This window comes from Aptenodytes patagonicus, chromosome Z (assembly GCF_965638725.1).
Source record: "Aptenodytes patagonicus chromosome Z, bAptPat1.pri.cur, whole genome shotgun sequence".
Lineage (NCBI taxonomy): Eukaryota > Metazoa > Chordata > Aves > Sphenisciformes > Spheniscidae > Aptenodytes > Aptenodytes patagonicus.
The window spans coordinates 58,319,062-58,340,908 of NC_134982.1; the positions used below are offsets into that span (position 1 = coordinate 58,319,062).

The window sequence follows — 21,847 nt, forward strand, 5'->3', positions numbered from 1 at the left end:
AAGCACTGGTAGTAAGGCTGAAACTAAAGTATAGGAGCCCTCTTTTTCAGAACTTTCCTCTAGCAAGAGAGCTTCATTTCATCATGATGTGGAGGAAAGCTTGAAATTAATTTTTAAGATAAGATAACCTTGTCATTTCCAACCTGAGGGATGAAATGGAAAATTAACAAGGGGATTTGCCTCTCTTTTCTGTCCCATTCTTCATGCAAATAAGTGGACAACTGCCTTTCTGCTTGTGCAGCCATTTATTGTGGGCATTAATTCAGTAAGTTATGATTTTAGCACATTGTAAAACCATTGAGAGCAAACAGTAGACTGTTCTGAAAAAATAGGAGAGTCTTTATGTGATTTTAACTGTCTTTGGATTAAAAACATACAAGTACACTCAACCACACTGATTTTTTATTAATTTGCCTGTGTGCATAGGTCCCACTGGCCTTCACTTGAATCATTCTTAGGATGGTGGTAGCAGTTTGCATTGCCCATATTCTCACCATGCTCATAATAAAAAAATTTCTTCCTTATATCCAATCTAATCTACCCTCTTTCAGTTTAGAACCATTGTCCCTTGTCCTGTCACTACAGGTCCTGGTAAAAACCTCTTTCTTTGACTTTCTTATAAACCCCTTTTAAGTACTGAAAGGCCACAATAAGGTCTCTCCGGCGCCTTCTCTTCTCCAGGCTGAAGAACCCCCAACTCTCAGCCTTTCTTTATAGGAGAGGTGTTCCATCTCCCTGATCATTTTTGTGGCTCTCCTCTGGACCCGCTCGAACACGTCCATGTCTTTCTTGTACTGGGAACCTCAGAGCTGTATGCAAAACTCCAGGTGGGGTCTCACAAGAGCAGAGTAGAAGGGGAGAATCACTTCCCTTGACCTGCTTGCCATGCTTCTTTTTATGCAGCCCAGGATATGACTGGCCTTCTGGGCTGCGAGCGCACATTGCTGGCTCATGTCCAGCTTTTCATCCACATTTAACAGTCCATCCATTAAACCCATATCTCGCCAATTTAGCAGCAAGAATGTTGTGGGGGACCTTCTCAAAGGTCTTTCAGAAGTCCAGGTAGATGACATCCATAGCTCTTCCCTTGTCCACTGATGCAGTTACTCCATCATAGAAGGCCACTAGATTAGTCAGGCATAATTTGCCCTTGGAGAAGCCATGTTGGCTGTCTTCCATATGTCTTGACATAATACTGTAACTCCATGTTTTATTACAATACTTTGCTGTGCTGTGCCTTCTAATGTCTTCAGAGCATAACCTGAACCAATTTTTTCAGGTCAGTAGCAACTTATATTTTACCATAAGGGGGAGAAAATCATCTTGAAAGTACTATGTCACATTGCAATATAATTAAATTGTCTCTGTTTCCCTTCATCCTTCACACTTATTTTTGTTTCAACCCTTCTTTCCACATTTCTTCTTTTCTTCCTAATTTTTTGCATCTTTCAGCCAAGGAGATTCTGTGCTAGGAAACAGAGTGTGAGAGAGTTTTGGACTTAAGGAAGGAGGCTAAGGAATTGACCTGTATCTCTCCATTGGGTCAGTGCAGACCTCATCATGTATTTGCCTTGTCCTGGGGCTGGTCTTACATCTACCTGCTTTGCCTAGATTATCTGGAAATAGACAACTTTTCAGCTCAGAGGAGATGGAGCACAAGGAACTCAAGTGCCCTTTCCCAAGGCCCTTTCCCTTTTGACACAGACATTAATTTGTTCCCGGCAACCCAGTTTCTTTCATATGTAGATGTCTGGCTATGAATTAGAAGACTGAGTGCAGGCACCTTCCAGTTAAATTCATGAACTCAACTAATGTAATTCTTAAATTAATGCTTAAATTTATTTACTATAGTTTTGTGGTTAATGTGTGTGTCTTCTGTTATGTTAAACTTTTCAGCTGAGATTCCTTTAAATGATAACAGAATGGGACTGCAGGTATTTGATGATCAAAGTAAAAGTAAATTTCCTGCATATTGCATTCTGAGTGTGTTTATTCTTCTGCTTCTGCTTTGCACATAGGCTATCCTGAAGGGCTTCTTGGCAGAATTTGCTCAAGCAGTAAAGCAGACTGCAACAAACATTGTGGATGCTGCTGTGGAAACTTATCAAAGCGTGAGTATTGGTCTTCTCCCAGCACCAGACAAATCCTGTTATTTTTTTAATTTATGTGATTTGTCAAAGTGTGTCCAAGGTAAGATAAAGCTGTTTTTAACCTGATGTCTTCTAGCACCCTATTAAGTTGGTCAGGAGAGTTAAGGGCACTATGCTATTGACCTTTGCAGTGCTCCACTTTCTCCTGATTGCATCGTCAGAACTTCTTTTTTCTCTTTCCCCCTCTGAGGTAATTGAATTCTCTAGAGCAAAGTAAATGATTTTCAGTTAATCACCCTTGTACTTTTGTCTTTATTTCTCTGCTTGCAGACTAGATGAAAGAAGTTTATGGTTTCCTGCAATATTTTTTTTCCCCAAAAGGTATAAAAAGAAGGCAAATGCAGTGGAAACACTTAACCTGAAAGGATTGTGTATAAAATAGTATAAATACATTTGCTTTGCAGAGATAATAGGGCATCTATATTCACATTCTGTCCCTCTAGCTCATTTGCTTCTTCAGCTGCTCAGGTATCTAATGTGTGTTGCCTGAAAACCAAATTAACCAACCCCTTTTGATTCATCTTTCCCTCATTTACTTTAAAACAGGTATGTGAGTACACACGGTGAATATTTTAAAGAGAACGCATAGGCTTCCAGCTTCCTTTTCTAATTCTGCCTTCTGTTTGCCTTCTCAGTTAATCCTGCCTCTGCAATTTGTTCCCACCAGACTTAAAATATTATTTCCAAAGAAATATGGTCCAGATTGGTAAGAGCTAGAGAAAGGCAATGAATACTGCAAGTGATATGATTAGATTTACGTATAGTACATTAGCTTGCAGGGACAATGGTTATTTAGTTCGTAAAAGAGAAGAGTCAGTGTAAATCAGCTGAGATGCTCATAATTCTGAAAGTCACACTGAAAAATGATCAGTTCTTCATATTTTATTTTTCTCATAGCAAAAGGAAGAGTGGACATAAAGAACAAAATGGGTAATATTTTGTAACTAATAATATTTCATTCAGATTATGATCTACCAGTGGAATTCATAGTGCAGCCAGTCATCAGACACTATTATGACAGACCAGTTTTATTACTTGTCCTGTTTTTGGCTGGGATAGAGTTAATTAAGTAACATGGCCAGGGGAGGTTTAGATTGGATGTAAGGAAAAATTTATTCACTGAAAGAGTGGTTAAACATTGGAACAGGCTGCCCAGGGAAGTGGTTGAGTCCCCATCCCTGGAGGTATTTAAAAGATGAGTAGATGAGGCACTTAGGGACATGGTTTAGTGGGTGGTGGTGTTGGGTTGACGGTTGGACTCGATCTTAGAGGTCTTTTCCAACCTCAATGATTCTATGATTCTATGGATAGTTCTCCAACCTAAACTAATCAAAATAATCCAGTTGTGCTTCATGTCACTAAAAGAGGCATTACTGAAATTAAGCAGGACATTTTTCTTAAAGTAACATACAAATAGGCTTGATACATATCTTATGGGAACTTACTGCTCCTTTGAGTTAACTTGTCTCTGGCCAGGATTAAAGAAAGACAAATTTTCATAGATGTCCACTCTCCATAATCAAATATAAGATTGCAGTTTTTTCCTCCCTGCTTAAGTTTGTGCACAGAATGTATTTTTATAAACATCACAAACATTTTAAATAGCTTTTATTATGAGGTAATGTTGTGGTTTAACCCTAGCCAGCCACTAAGTACCACACAGCCACTAACTCGCTCCCCCCAAGTGGGATGAGGAAGAGAATCAGAGGAGAAAAAGTGAGAAGACTCGTGGGTTGAGATAAAGACAGTTTCATAGGCAAAGCAAAAGCCACGCATGCAAGCAAACCAAACAAGGAATTCATTCACTACTTCCCATCGGCAGGCAGGTGTTCAGCCACCTCCAGGAACGCAGGGCTCCATCACATGTAACAGTTACTTAGGAAGACAAACGCCATCACTCCAAACGTCCCCCCCTTCCTCCTTCTTCCCCCAGCTTATATACTGAGCATGACATCATATGGTGTGGAATATCCCTTTGGTCAGTTGGGGTCAGCTGTCCCAGCTGTGTCCCCTCCCAACTTCTTGTGCACCTCCAGCCTCCTTGCTGGCGGGGCAGTATAAGAAGCTGAAATGGCCTTGACTCTGTAAGCACTGCTCAGCAACAACTAAAACATCAGTGTGTTATCAACATTATTCTCAGCACAAATCCAAAACATAGCCTTGTACTAGCCTCTATGAAGAAAATTAACTCCATCCCAGCCAAAACCAGCACACCTATAAACTCTCCCTCATTTATATCCTTAGGCTGTGGGTAGGCAGGCAGTATTCTCTATACAGCATGTTATTTCAGTTTGTGGTGTTCCCCACACTTGCCCTGCCTCCTTCCTGCTCTCAAGATTGTCTGTGCACCACACTACAAACCAAATCAGGAAACAAACAGTCTTTAAAAAAAAAAAGTGGAAAAATTGTGGATTTTTATGTTGTTTTGTTACTGTTTTTGTGGGAAACTGTTGCTGAATGAGCTTACTGTGCAGCTCAACAAACAGGTACCAAGGAAGATCTGGTGTATGCTGGAATCGTCTTCCCCGCCCATTCTTCTTACGGCGTATGGGGACAGCCTGCTCCTGTGCCTTTAAGACTTCCTTCTTGAAGATTGTCCAGCCTTCCTGGACCCCTTTGCCCTTCAGGACTGTCTCCCAAGGGACTCTCTCAACCAGCGTCCTGAACAGGCCAAAGTCCACCCTCTGGAAGTCCATGGTTGCGGTTTTGCTGCCCCCCCCCCACTTCATCGAGAATCGAGAATTCTGCCATTTCATGGTCGCTAAGCCCAAGACGGCCTCCGACCACCACATCTCCCACCAGTCCTTCTCCGTTAGTAAGCAGCAGGTCGAGCGAGGCACCTCCCCTGGTAGGCTCACTTACCTGCTGTGTCAGGAAGTTGTCTTCCACACACTCCAGGAACCTCCTAGACTACTTCCTCTCTGCCGTGTTGTATTTCCAGCAGACGTCCAGGAAGTTGAAGTCCCCCACGAGAACAAGGACTAGTGATTGAGAGACTTCTGCCAGCCACTTGTAGAACGCTTCATCCACCTCTTCATCCTGGTTGGGAGGTCTATAACAGACTCTATAATGGCCTTCCCCCTCATCCGTACCCATAAACACTTGACCGTACCATCATCACAATCGTTGAGCTCTATACAATCAAAACACTCCCTAACATACAGGGCCACCCCACCGCTTCTCCTTCCTCGCCTGTCCCTTCTGAAGAGTCTATAGCCATCCATTGCAGCACTCCAATCGTGGAAGTCACCCCACCAAGTTTCTGTGATGGCAACTAAGTCATATCTATCCAGCTGCACAATGGCTTCCAGCTCCTCCTGTTTGCCGCCCATGCTGCGTGCATTGGTGTAGATGCACTTGAGCTGGGCTATCAATTTCGCCCCCGGCATCGGCACGCCACCCCTAGGCTCATCTCTAGTGAGCCTGGTTTTATCCCCTTCCCCCTTCAAACCTAGTTTAAAGCCCTCTCAATGAGCCCCACCAATTCATGAGCGATGATCCTTTTCCCCCTGTGAGACAGCTGAACTCCGTCACCAGCAGGCCTGGTGCCGTGTAAACCTCCCCATGATCAAAAAAAACAAAACTCCGCCGATGGCACCAGCCCCTGAGCCACGTGTTGATCAGGTGTGTTTTCCTGTTCCTTTCAGTATCCTTCCCTGCCACTGTAGGGATAGAGGAAAACACTACCTGTGCTCCCGATCCTTCAACCAGTCACCCCAGTGCCCTGAAGTCCCTTTTGATCACTGCAGGACTTGTCTCTGGAACCTCATCACTGCCAGCCTGTATAACCCATAGCGGCTAGTAGTCAGAAGGCTGTACCAGACCAGGGAGCTTCCTAGTGATGTCTCTGACCCGGGCCCCAGGGAGGCAGCAGACTTCCCTGTGGGACAGGTCCGGTCGGCATATCGGGCCCTCTGTTCCACTCAGAAGGGAATCGCCTATGACAATTACCCTCCTTTTTTTCTTAGCAGAGGCAGTCATAATGCGTGGGGCTGACTGCCTCACCCTAGGCAACCCCCTGGATGGACCTTCGTCTACATCCTCGTTTGCCTGGCCCTCAAGTTCCAGGGCCCCATATCTGTTGTGTAAAGGCAACCGGGAAGGTGAGGGAGGTCGGGCGGGCATTCACCTGGCACCCCGAGTAGGGACCCGTTTCCATTCCCATCCGTCACTTAGGTCCCCTCCTTCTGCCTGGTGGCAAGAGGGCAGGGGATCCTCTGCTTCTCATGGAGCCTCCATCTGCTGCCTTTGCCTCAGGGACGGCAGGGTGCGGCTCCACCAATCTATCTCCCTCTCACACTCCCGGATACTCCTCAACCTTTCCACCTCCTCCTTCAGCTCTGTCACCAGGCCAAGCAGATCATCCACCTGGTCACACTGCACACAGGTGGTGTCTCTGCTGCCCTCCGGTACAACTGACAGGCTCAGGCACTCCCTGCAGCCAGAGACCTGGACAGCTGTATGCTTGCGTGAGGGCTCCGTCTGGGTCACCACATTCCTTCTGGCAATGGCTTTCGGCCGAGTGGAAACCATAGCTGATCCTCTTCTGGGAGGGCAACGACTACTAGTTGAGTTGGCCTCTAGAGCCAGGAGGGGATCTGCACCCCCACCTGCTCGCCTTCCCTGCACGCCCTGCCTGCATGAACTGCCACACAAACTGCCGCGCCACGCCCTTCTGATGCAAAAGAAGTTTGGAACTGGAAAGTCATGATCTTGGTCAAATGTTGTACTAAAGGCAATGTTTTACTTTTCTAATGATTATTCTCCAGAGCCTAATCTTTCAAGGGTATAGCATAGGTCTCATCCCTAAAATATTGTAAATTCTCCAAAAATGTTGGCTACTGATGGCAGCTTAACCAAATGTAAACTTCAGGGACTTTCCAGCTTTTCTCAATGGCCCTCTGGGAACAAACTACACTAATCACACACTGAGCAACAGCCAACTTAAATGTGCATAGATTGGCACTGAATGACCAGAGATGCTACTTTAAAAAGTTGGAGGGAACAAAACAAAAAACTAGTAACTGCTTTTTATACAGAAGAGCTCTCCGCTGGTGAGGTAAAATGAAACAAAAGAAGTCAAGATAATGATCTCTGCCTGATAAATGTTAAGTGAAGGGTCACTCTGTGAATCTAACAACACATTTCTTGATTCTCTGGACACAAAAGCGCATGTTGCAGAGACACCTGAGTTAATCTGGATGGAGTCAGTGAGATCTAGACATCTTAACCCCTTACCAGTGGATTCAAGGACAGGCAGCATCCCCAGGAAAAGGCATGCAGAGACAGTGAGGGGAAACTTGTGTGTGGAAAAATGGTGTAGAAATCTGGACCTACTAAGGAATGAAGTATTGCTAATTTTGTCAAGGCAGGCTTTGCAATAGAAAGATTGTTAAGAAACATAGGGAAGTAGCTAAAAATGGCCACATCTCAAGGATACTGAAGCAAAGCTGATAAGCTACAATCTGCTTCTCCACATGTTTCTCCTTTTTCTTCAGCCTTCTCAAGAATTTTCTCGTGGAAACTCCACAACAATGGTGTATTTTGAAGAGCAGAGAAGATAGAAAACAACCTTTGGATTAAACAAAGTTCAATATAATTTCTCCTTAAATCCAAAAGGAAAAAGTTCTGAATCAAATTGCTTTTCTTTAAAGGAAACTGACCTGTACAAGGAGATTTATTAGGAAATGTCACATTGAAGGATACTAAAATGATTAGACAAGCTTGATTCATGTCACCATTTTGTGTGGAATTAAGCTCCCAAATCATTATTTAGCAAAGAAATATCTTTTACTTTGATAAACCAGATTAAGTGTGCATCCTCCCCATGAACATATTTGTTTCCTCTTCTGGGGGTTTAAATGTCAGGAAAATGTTTGGAGGAAGAATGAGGACCTCATTACCAACTTTGTTGGTCTTCATGTTTAAAACCTTTTTTCCCATGCTTAAACCAAAAAACTAGTCAAACCCTCGGACTAAAAGCAGAAGCATCACATAAGTATGCTACGATCTGTTCTCTCATTTAATATTCAAGAGACTAGGCTGGTTGAAATCCTCAGTGTGAACCGTCCATTTCCTATTTTGTGAGGCTTTCCTTCACAGCGGGAACTTTATAGCGTATACTACAAAATAAAAAATACCACGGCGATGCACTGAAATGCAGTAGACTGGTATAAATTCCCTCTGCTAATTCAAACATTTCAACATTTCAAAATGTTTAAATGAGTTCACTTTGTACACTGAGGCTGACAACCTCTGCATATAAACTCTGTATCATACAACCACTGGCACAGGGCTGATCAGGTTGAAATGCATATTGCTGCTTGATTTAATACAGTACAGTTCCAGTAATAATGGAAACGGAACCGTACACTTGTTCTCTTTCTTCAGTTGAGGTTTTTGATTGTAATGCTTTTGGAAATATAACCTGTAATCTTTTTTTCCATATCAGAGCCAATTATTAATTATTTCCTTTTGGTAACAATTTCTGAGTGTGGGCAGATTGTGGATGTGAGCCAGGCTACATGCCAGGCATTTTAGTGAGATTCACCTCATCTAAAATTAGATGTCCAGATAAGAAATACCTGTCTCCCCTCTATATTACCATCTCATAATCAGTCAAGAGAAAAAATACATCCCAGAGGAAGATTCATCCTGTCCTGTGAGAAATACCTGATATAAGCCAGATGGGAAGTTCTAGAAGGCCTTTCTTTTTTTGTTGTGGCAGACTGTGAAACCAAAGGTCTTTAAATCCAGGATCCAGAGAACTGGGGATTTAAACTAGGGTTTAACTGGGATTTTAACAAGTGGGGCTAGAGCTTAAACCATCAACTAAATTCTGCTCTTAATATAAATTGTAAATATACCAATAAACACATATAGAAATATCAGAATTATGGTCACTGATAATTAAAACTCTGTTAGATCATTAATGCATATAGGAATGTCTGTGCGAATGTCTGTCTTACTAAAAGAATTGTTAGATCAGTTCCTGAGTTCATGCAAAAAGATGTTTCTACTTCTGATGTCTGGTCCTCCATGATATTGCTCCAAGTATGATTTTTTTCCTGTGAATGCACATTATTATTATAAGGCACAACATTCCACAAGAATAGTTCATTCCAGAAGTACTTTCCACACCTTTCTTTAAAAATACTTGAAGGGAAAGACAGGATTCTTCAGTTACTTTGGTTTTGTTGAATGAATTATTGGTACAGATTGAGAACCAAGGCCATTTTTGACAGAGCACATTTGTAGTGGAGATGAAAGTTTTTGTTTGTCCTGTATAGAAATCATATAAGATGTTTTGCCGTGTCTAAATAATCACTCAGAGAAGAGAAAATTGAGTTATTAAAAAATCTGTGCTCACTGAAGTTTGGAAGGAGATGAGTATTCTCTCAGAGGTGGTCAGTTGTACTTTTCATGGTTATGACATTCTACCAAGCATACAATATTAGAAGAAACTTGCCATGGCTATCTCAGTCATGATAGGAAGTATGCAGCTGATGTTTTCTTTTCACCTATTATTTTTAATATGAAAGAACTATAGAACTACTTTACGTGTCATTCCTGTCTTTGTCTGTCAACAAGTGGTGACAATTATCTTCTGGATATGAAAAATCATGATCAAATATTGCTAGCTGAGAGTTTACTCTGCACAATTTTTGTGAATTAAGCAATGAATAATACAGGGGGTTTTTTAGCTATTCATTCACTTGTGGCTTCTAAGGCAAATTGTAAATGCTTACAATGGAAAACAGCTTGTTAGACAATAAGCCAACATTCGATTGCTCCTTGCAGTAAATGACTGGACAAGATTTCATCTGAGTAGATAATCTAATTATTACCACCCTATTTTGACTGTGGACATTTCTACTTGCTTTTGAACAGATATTTCAATTCTTTCCTAATCCAGTTTATTTGTTCTGTGTGTGAGTCCTGTAGGAGAGACCTTTCATGTACAATGATGTCAAATGTTTCCACCCCTTGAGGTCCGCTGCACAATAGATTGGTTCTTGCGGATTTGTGGTTACTGTGATCAAGCAATGTTTGTGGTGTCCAAATAGCAAACAACATCAATTATATGTACATACTTGTGTTAATAACAGAATAAATAAGTATTTGGTCCCAAGATGTCAGCCATCATATTTTTAACTTACTGATTTCTTGCAAGCTGATTAATAAGAATGTCTCAAAAAAAACCCAAACCCTGGTTTTCTCTGACAGTAGTATTTTGCATTCTGAATTTTGCCCTCTTTAGGACCTTTCATGAAACCCAAATATTATTTGAGCTTATGCACATGAGAAGCTGCTCTTGAGATCATTTTTCCTCCCCGCAGTCGCCAAGAGAAGCACTTCTTTCTGTATCAAGGACATTTTTGTTGAATGTTGATCTTGGAAGTGATTATATGAAAGAGAAACAATTCATAATATGTGGATATCCATATGAGTGTGACTGAAATGGCAGCTGGATTTTATACAGAGCTCTGACTACAATATTATACAACATCCACTTCATATTTAGAATTAATCAAGCTCTACTTGAGAATATTGGCGGAGAAAAAGAAAAGAAAATTATTGTACGTGTAATTTTTCTGAATATAATTCTCTGTTTGCTTTCTCTCCAGCTTTGTACTGTTCTTCAATTGCTTTGCTGCAGTTTGGAAGGATGTACCATAAATAATACATCAACAATTATGACAAGAGTTTTGTAAAGTAGTTACGTGACATATCTTTCTTCTTCATCAGCAAATAAAAGTAGAAAAATAATACCCATTTTGTTTCCTGTTATATTTGTGTTATGGTGTAAAACTCAAAGTACAATGCTAGAGCAGAAGTTCTAATTCCAAATGAGAGTTCTAATTCCAAATGAATCCAATTTTCACTTTTTGAACCTCACATGAAGATATGTCTAGTATCACTCATGACAAAACAGTTAATGAATACTAAAATAAATATATTATGATGTCCATTTGCCAATTAAAACTATTAAATAAATCTGAGCTTTACAATAGCAGGCTATTACAGAAATCAGAAATTATTACATACAATGCAACTGAGTGTAGCTGGTAAGGTTACAAAAATAAATTTCAACATATTTGGGACCAGCAACTGGAAAAAATCTGAAGTTTTTGAAGTATTTTCACTCATAAGTTTCTTATATTTCAGGAACAGGGCTGTGAACAGTTGTTCATCCAAATTATTGGAAAAAAACAGCTTGCATATAAAATGAAATTAAATCTCTCAGCTTTAAAGACAGTCCTCAAAGAGAAATCAGTACATGTTGAAACTGTGATGGAAAAACTAATGGTGGATCAAGAAAATGCTGATCAGGTACAAAGAATTGTCTTGTATTATTTATTTATGAGATAACATATTACTGCTCAATAACTAACAGCTGAAATTTTATATTTAAGGATCAGTAATTCTAGGTAATATGTTTTTCTTTATGTGACATAGTAGAAGAGAAAGTCAACAATACAAGAGTAAGCATTGGCATGGGAGTCTGGGAGGGAAAGGCAGCTAGATACCATATCACCTCTCTGTGCTGCTGTTTTCATCAGCATGACTGTTCCTGTGAAAGGATGACAGATTTCAGAATGCTGCTTTCAAAAAAATGTCACATTATCTTCAATATGTGTTCTTTACTGGGGTTGCCAGTAAATAAATGCTGTTGGAGCATAACAGGCAGTGAGGTACACAGGACTTGGCTTGGCCTGCATATCCTTTGTAGTTGTTATGTTGGGGACAGTGGGGTGAATTCTAGCCAGGACATTTAAGCTCATTAAAATCTTAGCTGCAATGTGCAGTGGTGGCAGAACTCCACAGACACTTAAAAGAACAAGATCATTTGAAGTGATATTGTATAGATTATTCATTAGCAAGATAAAAATATCAAGATGAGCGTATATAATTGTTATATATTGAAAAACAAAGTAGAGGAATTTTCTTCTGTAAAGGATCCTGTAGCTTTCTTGTATGTGCCTCTTGTTGCATTCAGTCCAAGTTGCTACCTGCTAGCCTCTGTGGGTTTGGGAATAACCAGAAAAATCCTCAACAAGAAATAATTTACAACAAGGAAAAGCTATTTACAATATGTAGATTTGTTTTTAAAAAATCCATAGTTTTGGGGGGTTTGTTTTGGTTTTTTTTTTTTCAACTAGCCCTTACTTACATCTTTTTTTTCAATGTGTCTGTGTAGTGGGGATTTGACTGGCTGTCCCCAAGCTTGAGGAAATTCACCTGTGTTGAGTCAGGCTGAATATGAAAAAGGACACATAGGAGAAAGTTACAAGATCAGCTAAGGGTCATTCTTTTACATTGTCCAGCATATAACCACTAAATATTCTCATCTTGCTAATATTATTCTGAAATTCATAACCTGCACCTTTTTTGTTTTGTGTAATACTGTTCTCTTCTATTTCCATGGTCTTATATGCATGGACACATGCTCACATAAAGTGTACAACAAAATTTTCTTTTGATATTTCCCACCAGCTAACAAGCATGAGAGCTGCTAATGCTGCAAAATAACAGCATTCTATCCTAATCCTCATCTCAGTTTTTCAGTACTTAATGGGTGGCTACAAAGGGGATTGTCTCTTCACAAAGCGCCACATGGAGAAGGCAAGGGGCAACAGGTGCAAGTTGCACCAGGAGAGGTTTCATCTTGATATAAGAAAGATATTTTTCACAGTGAGAACAATTAATCACTGGAACAACCTCCCCAGGGATGTGGTAGAGTCAAGATGCGACTGGATGGGGTGCTAGATAATCTCATCTAGGCTCCCTTTCCCTTGAAAGGTTGGACCAGATGATCTTTAGAGGTCCCTTCCAACCTGGGCTGTTCTATGGTTCTATATTTCTAAGTCTCCAGTGGCTGCTGCTGTGCATGTGGAAGAAAGTAATAACTGTTTCCCATCTCTCTCTGTACACTCTAAGTGGAGTAGTGAACATTAACAGTGAAGAACAAACTCTTTTAAAAAATACTTCATTTTGAAAAGTCTTGACTGCATATTTAATTTCAGGTTTGTTGTGTTGTTCAGGAAGATGAAGCTATTGCTAAAGTGAAAGCAGAAGAGACTCAAGCAATAGCTAAAGATACTCAGAGAAACCGGGATGAAGTTGTCCCAGCTTTAGAGGCTGTAAATAAGGCTTTTGACTCCTTAGAGAAAGCATGTATTTCTGAAATTGGAGTTTTTAAGAAACCACCAGTTCTTGTCATGATAGTAATGTAAGCTATTTGTATTCTTTTAAATGCCAAGTAAGCTGTTCAGCATTTCTTATTGCTTTCCTTTTTGGCCAATCACCTTTACATTTAGTGTGCTGCTTGTGTCTATCAACACCTTTCTTGGCAAAAATATTACTCATCCTATATTTATTTTTCCTCGAGCAAAATACTCACTAACCATTTTAAATGAAAGATGTTTTTTTCACCATGCTATGTTAATTTATGAATGGTTGTTCCTGGACCAAAACCCCTGTGAAGAATACCTTTGAACCTAAAAGAAATTCAGTATTGACATTTAGCACATCTAACTGGCCTCACTCAGATATGCAGGCTTTCTGAACTTCACAGACATTCACAACAAGCTGCCAACTTTGTGATTTACCTTCCTCTGTAGTTTCTAGAACTAAATAGGAACAACAAGATAGAGTAACCTAAAAAAATTAAATGTGTATGACATGCATTGATGTTTGTTACATTTTGGTTTGTCATGTTTTGATTAATTTTCATACATAACCTTTTCATACATAACCTTTTTCATACATAACCTTTTCAAATAGTCTTTGTGTGCACTCAGCTCGACTTTCTTGCTCTAAATAAGCAGTCTTTTGGGATTGTACTGACATAATGTCTTATGAAAAAATTACAACCAGCATCTGAGAGGTAAGCAAACCTTTTCTGTCAGGAAGGTGTCATTAAAAAACAAAAGGTGGGCATAACTTTTAGTTGATGATATCATAAACAATACACATTTTACAAAAATGAGAACAACAGAAACCAGAGATGATAAAAGACCCATTTTTAAATATGTGTAGCAGTGGGGTTTTTTGTTTCTTGAAGCTTCCTATTTTTTTTCGTTTACCTGTTCATAAACTACATACTCCAAGTATTTTTAAATGCAAAAACTGTGGTTTTTAATTTAAGACTGAGTTACTTGTTCACATTGTTTATTGCATTAGCAATTTCTCATTATTTGGTCAGTGTTATCAGGATACTCTTTTGTTTTCACATGAACTTATTCAGTTTTTAAAATGTCTTTCAGAACTTGTAAGAAAGGCTAACTCCATAATTTTCAGTATGAAAAAGGGCTTGGTTATTTTCTACTTTGTGGCAAGCATGATTAGACATTCATGAAATTTTTGGGAATTAAAACAAAAGACCAGTTCTTTGGTTAGCAGACTGTCTTGAGAGTTCAAACCTGTTACCTGAAATTTCAGTATCAGAAAGCCATAAGGCCCATTCTGCTAGTGAAGAAGCAATTTTGGTAGCTTGCCTTTGAAATGTCTGCATTGATGAATTAAAACTAGAGAGGTGATGACTGTACATCATTTCATGCTTTTATGAAGCAGTAATCTCTGAACTCTTTCCCTGCTTGCACATCTGCTGTCTTTATGCATATAGCATTCTTCATTTTCCTCAGGAGGAGGGCTGTTCCTCAGCTTTCCGATGTCCTAAAGCAGAGAGCCAATTTTAACAAATTTAGATTATATCTACAGAAAAACAATTTTTTTTTTAAAAAAGTCCTATTGTCTTTATCAAGCATTTGTTGTGGTAAATCACTTCAAAGCACTATACACGAAATCACTCAAAATATGCAAGTTTGTGTTAGTTAAAACATTGCTTTCTAATTTTATATCATTGGTTTTTTAATTTCATCTCTTAAGCCTCTTATACAACTTCCTTGATATGCTGATTTTATTAGAAAGCTTTCAGAATACGATAAAGAAAATTTAAACCCTCAAATACTGTCAAAAGCTGCAGAGATACACCACTAACCCAGATTTTGCACCTGAAAAAGTAGAAAGGGTTTCAAAAACATGCAGGTCCATGAGTATGTGGGTGAGAGCTATGGATTTTCTCTGTAAGATACTCAAAGAAGTTGAACAAAAGAGGCAAAAACTTAATGCTGCACAGGCACTCAATTTATCTTACACATGATTTATTTCTTCCATGACTTCTTTGTAGTGATGAAAAGCTGAGTTATTACATGTAGTTATGTAGTTTAGTGGCACGGTCACATTGGAGGCTAAGATAGCATTTACTGAAGCCTGCACGAGCAAATACAGATCTGTCGTTCTTTACTGAAGCAGGTCACAGTCAAATACAGCCATTCTCACCTCTGCTTTTCCTCCATCCTCTTGGCCCAGACCCTGGGCTGCTGACCTCTCCAGCTAGAGAAGTTAATTCTGGTTCTAAGCCTCTTGTATCCCATTTGTGCAGAGTAAGAACCTGCATGAAGAGCCATAGAGGAGCTTTATTATTGGGATAGAATCACCACAGTGATCCACCCGTGTATTTGCAGTGACATTATGAGCCAGTTTTTCCAGGTTGGGTGGACAGAAATGATCTCAAGATGATTTTCTGAAGATCTGTGGTCCAGAAGAGACTTCCTCCCTTACCTCTATTTCAAACTTCAATAAGCTATTGAAAAAAGAATCTTGACAAATGCAAGCATGAGAAAAGACATCTGTCGTTATGAGAACACTGTTTTAGAGGCAGGACAGAAACTTTCTATATTACAGCCATTTGACTGAGGGCAGTTTTATTTAACTTAGCAGTAGGCTCCTAATTATATCTACTGTTTGTGTATGTGATCTCTCACTCCTTTTATCAGCTTCCAAGTATCAAGCCAACAGTCTTGGATATCTCATCCCAAATGTTTGCTCTGCCATCTTAGGCCAAACTTAACACTACAGGGTCTACTCTTTAAGATGAACAGATGAGGGTGAGACACATAGGGGATCAGAGAAAAGCATTACAAGGCCAGTATGAGAAAAGTCTTGGAGAGAAAACAAGCCTTGGTGATTTTTTTTCTTTAAGCCAGAGAACCAAATCTTTCATTTTCATACTGCCAGCATAGAGCTACCTGTCCATGCTCACACAAGGCTATAAGAACTTTGCATCAGGCAGTCTTATGATACATGGAATACCAAGTCAACAGTAAAATATCTGCATGCATGACACCAAAACTTCACTGGTGTGGTGCTTTACTGGCCTTTACCCTTTTTTTTAACATACACTACTGTGAGAAATCCAACAGCCAAGAGTTTTGCAGTTTCTTCTGGATCCCCTCAGCAAATGTTGTATATTAGGGACTGAAAGAAACTGATAGGAATGTGAAGAGGAGAGGCAATGTACGTATCAGCTCAAGTCTGTCGCTCCTTGTCCATAACAGGTAAGGAAAAACTGCCAGTCAACAGTGGCCTCCACTAACCTACTAATGAGATTGGGAATAAATATTAGAGCAAACCAGGGATACAACAGGAGGTAAGCATATAAAACTGCTAGGGAAAAAATAATCTCTTAGAAGATAATCCAAACCTTGTATTTTTCAATTGGTTACCAAGAACCATGGCTCTCATTCAAGCTCACCTGACCTGAGCTGGAGAACTTATAGCTGTGCTGGAGGTGGGCAGGTTTGATGGGAGGAAAGCATCAAGAATTTTGAAGCTGAGATTTCAAACATCACAGGGAATGCATTCAGAGCAGCCACTTACGTGGCCTATTATGGAGCTTTTACAGCACGATAGAGGAAGCTCATGAGTAAAAATAATCTTCCTTTTCTTTCTTTCTAGAATGTTCTTGTAAAAGGTATCCAAGATCAGTTTGTATCCATTTCAAATTAGTCATTATATCCACATGTGGTGGGCTGACCCCAACTAGCAGCTAAGCCCCACACAGCTGCTCACTCACTTCCCACTTTTCAGTGGGATGGAGCAGAGAATTGAAAGAACAAAAGCTGAAAAATTGTGGGTCAAGATAAAAACAGTCTAATAGGTGAAGCAAAGCTGTGCGCACAAGCAAAGCAAAACAAAAGGGAATTTATTCAGGAATTTATTTACTACTTCCCATCGGTAGGCAGGTGTTTAGATACTTTCCTGGAAAGCAGGGCCTCAGTACGCACAATGGTTACTTGGGAAGACAAATGCCATAAACACAAACATTCCCCCCTTTCTTCCTCTTTCCCCCAGCTTTTATTGCTGAGTGTGAGGTCATATGGTATGGGATATCCCTTTGGTCAGATGGTGTCAGCCGTCCCAGCTGTGTCCATTCCCAGTTCCCGCAGCCTGCTCGCTGTGGGGGCAGAGTAGGGACCCCCCCCCCGGAATAAAACCTTGACACTGTGCAATCGCTTCTCAGCAATAGCCAAAACACTGGTGTATTATCAACACTGGTTTAGTCACAAATCCAAAACAGCACCATATGGACTGCTATAAAGAAAATTAACTCTGTCCTAGCCAGACCCAGTACACCACTAAGCAGTCCTGCCCATCAACATAATGATGTTCCTCAGCCTGCTATTAGTTCTTAATAATACAGTCTCAGACAGATGTCTTCTCTGAAATGAGGTGAAGCTTGTAATTTCCTAATCCAGTTCATAGCCTTCCAATGGCGAAATTTTTCAGTCACTATGTACTCATATTCAAACGTTTGTTTTTACAAATCTCTCTGAGGAGTACCTAGACATCTTGTTTAATAGCTAATATTTTTCAGCTGATAGACTGCTCTATCAAGAAATGCCAAAATGTAGATGCCAGTAAGTCTGGTTTTCAGTCTGATAAACATATTGGGAGACCTTCAGCAGAGAGATTGCCATGTGAAAACGTATCTACAGAAAACGGGATCCTTGTCACTCAGGGACAATGCTGGCCCTTGATGATTAATCCCCAGATCAGGTGAGCAGTATATATAAACAAGCCCTATTGATTTATTTAGTCAAAAGCTGGACTCCTGTCACTGGGTATTGAGAGTTTCTAAAAGTCAGGTGAGCCCAGATCTTTAGATGTTGTAACCTGACAGAGAGGTACAGTGAAGTGAATTCAACTGTAGAGATTAATATCAGCTGAATTTTCATGTCCATACTTTTAAAATACTAGATGAGTGACAAAAGTGGCTCAACAAACACAGTGAAATCACTCACACTGAACAAAATTCTATGATGTAACTTTTCCAGTTTATTAATTCCAAAACCTAGCTAATGCAAATTGTTTTAGGATCAAATTGCCTGCCCTAGAAGAGGAACGGTATGTGCTTTCAACCGAAGAGCTCTGAAACACTATTTTGCCCCTCTCTGCCAGGTTCCATGTAGCGGGTCTCTAAAATTACTGGAGAAACACATTAAGCTAGGAGTTCTGCAGATGTGCAGAAGAGGACAAGATTTGCCTTAGGCTAATATGTTCATAAGCACAAGTCATTCCAAAAGGAGTGTTCAAATTCCCATTTCTTTTCTGTCCATTTGAAGAATGAACTGCATCACAGCATGTCAGCTTTGGAAACCATGGTCTGGTGGAACTCCCTTCAAACCAGTTCTTTCTTCAGATTAGATCTGTTACGTGATTTGGATGATCTGAGTCTGCAAATAGAAAAGTGTAGGCAATATAAAGAAAGTTGAAGATCCCAAAGTGTAGAATAAGAACTGCAGATTTTATGGAGGCAGGAAGAGGCATTATCATCTGAGGAGGTTTAACAGAGAAGTTATGCAATTGATCTACTCTTCTGATTTAAAAAAAAAAAAATTAATAATTGTAATTTTGAGTATTGTGGCAATATGCTAATTTACCTGACTTTAGTGATGATTCTTCTATTTTCTGTGGAGGCAAACTGTTGGATAAAACCCAAAGAATCTAAAAATGGCTTACAGATAATTAATCTTAGTAATTCTAGCTTTCTGTGCACTCTTGAGAATTTGATTCATTTGGGTTTACTTGTTCTCCTAGAAGAGTTTTTTGTCCATAAATTTATATTATTTTTCTTGTATTTCAATTTTTAATAATATGCTGCAGATGGTAGTTTCTCTTATATATAATTCCAAAAAAAACACAATTAAATGAAGCTCTTTCAAAAAAGCAAGCAAAAACCTTTGAAATTTAAAAAGCACAGCAAGAGTAAAAAATTATTTTATGTGAGAAAAACTTAGACACAACCAGGACTCAGTAATATCTTTTTGTTCTGTTCTGTTTTCCCTTCAGGAAATTATATTCCATTTGAAATTTGATATGGGTGGGAAATAAGCACAGGAAATTTTATTAATAGGACAAGGTGGTTTTGAAAAATACAGAAAACACGTTATTTCTTTTAAAAAGTCTATTACCACCTTTTCTTCATAATTCTACCTGGTTTTGCATGGGAATGCCACATAAATTTCCCTTGCTGTCCTCAAAGATAATATTAATCAAGCTCATGAAAAGAATGCTGAGGTACCAGCAGATGAGAAACTCAATGTGTGGGTAGAAGGAAAATGCTTTATTTTACAGATGCTAAGGATAAAGCATCTGAAAGACTTAAACATACCCTATAAGATATGCATCTACAGAAAGGTCCAATATTGAAGAGAAAATACAAATTAAGGGCCTGATAGATGGGAATTCGTCCCACATGAAGCAGCAAAGTAAGTAGCAGGGAGGAGATACTGGGAAACAAAACCTGAAGACTGCTGCTTTATCAAACAATGAGGCAACTGTGAGAAAATGCCAGAGCTTAAGACTGTGATTCTGGAAACTGGCTTGGAAGAAGGAGATTAATTTTAAGACAGCACAGCAGTGCTGTTTAATTTTATGTTGTTGATGGCAATCGCCAGAGACAAGACTAGAGAGAGAAAAAAAGGTGACAAAGCCTCTTGAAACTTCTGAGGAGGACAAAGAGGCAGAGGAAGAAGAGAAACTGCAGAAGCCAGAGTTATGAAAGCCAAAGAAAGACAAACTTTTGGAAGAAGCAGTGAGTGAACTGACATACCTGGAGAGAAACAGTACATGACGGTCCCTACCCTGGCATTATCTGTTGGACAGGCTGCAGTGAACTCACATTGCACTCTTTCACTGCCTACCCAGAAGGCGGCATCAGGAGGACACAAATCACATCCAATTTCTAGTTTCTTTTTTCCAAACCACAGCTAAGAAACCGCTTCTTCACTTCTGTGTCTTCACCTGCTTCCTTGGGGAGAGATGAAAATGGTTTTGTGACTGAGCTTTTAACTGTCTACTGTGTGACCTTGCCCTGTACCACAGCAGTTAGCAAAAAGAAAAAACAAAAAAATTCCTCTCTGGACAAAGATTGATGTTGTATAAATGAGCATCCTAATGCTCACCTTGCAACTGGTGTAGTGGTAGTGGTATAGCGGAAATGTACTTCCTCCCAAAACACTGTTGGGATCAAAAATATAAAGCATTCTCCAGAGACTCCAAAAGCATCATAAGTGGTGTAGGATGCGAGAAGACTTTGTTACGGTAACCCAGGATAGTTCACCTCCCTTATCCAAGTATGTGGAGTCCCAAGCACGTCTTATCTTGTTGTTACGGTAACCTGGGATAGTTCACTTCCCTCCCCATCTGCACCTACTTTTGCACGGATGCCAACGATAGTGGCCAGCTGTGGATGTCGGAATTTGGACAACACCACCTGCAACTACATCAACAAGTTTGCTAATGAGCAAAACAGGACATTGTATATGTATGCTACATTAATCAGCACAAGTTTTATCATCCACCCCTGTGGTGCTTTCCCTTGAGCTTCACTCCGAGCAGGGCTCCACTGCATCGGGTCCCCATTTGATTAAAGCCAAAGCTTTCACTTGCCAAGTGTTGTGCCTCATCCCTGAAGGATCTGCACCTGCTTTTCGCTTGTAACAAATGGCCACACAATTTTTGCCCTGTTCTGGTAGTTGCCATATGTGGATACAGCCTCATGAACTGACAACTTTAAATCAGAAAGAAATAATTTGTGTACGCAGAGGAATTTCTCTTTGGTAATTGCTAACTTTTTAATGAAGACATGCGATTTGTAACAAACGCTGTGTTTGTCAATTCAGAAACTTGAATGGAATTATGTCCCAGTCTGGGATTAGCCAACTACTTTAAGTTACCTATATATCTAATGCCAGGGGAGAAAGTCTGTTCAGCAAAATAAATGAAAATAATTTGCTGAAACAGAATAAAAATTCAAAATAATAATTTCTGCTCTTTTGGAAACATGCAAAAAGTTCTAAGTCAACCAGGCTATTAATACTTGATTAGGTACTTTTAACACAAAAGTACCAGAGCCTGGTGTTTTCTCATTCCCTATTTATTACATTAAATTTATTTTACTCAGAAAATGAAAGTCTACTGTAAAGCAGTTTCCATCATGAGATTTACTCTTTGAAGTCTTCTATGTGAAGATGTTACAGCACATTTATGACTAACTGTTGTCCATAAATCACTTCTTAATTTCTAACTCTGAAAAATGTTGCGTATTGGTTGCTCCTATGCCATTGCTATGGATGATTCTTAATGCTGTGTATTTCTAACTTTTTTAGGAATTTTAGTTGTTTTTAATTTTATTGTTAATGCTGTGTCATTTTTAGGATGTTTTGTCTACGTATGAAGGTTGTCGTTCACAGAGTTGCTGCTTGCCAGGCTATTGTTTAATAGATGCACTTTTTACAAATGATGCATAAGAGAGGCCAGCTAACAGAGGTACAGTTGAGAGGCAGCCA

At 39.6% G+C, this 21,847-nt stretch overlaps 2 pseudogenes; both read left to right on the forward strand.

Moving 5' to 3' along the window:
* Positions 1-1,922: 1,922 nt before the first annotated feature.
* On the forward strand, positions 1,923-13,417 carry LOC143172998 (dynein axonemal heavy chain 6-like; annotated as a pseudogene).
* Positions 13,418-15,062: 1,645 nt separating this feature from the next.
* On the forward strand, positions 15,063-19,388 carry LOC143172999 (dynein axonemal heavy chain 6-like; annotated as a pseudogene).
* Positions 19,389-21,847: the final 2,459 nt, after the last annotated feature.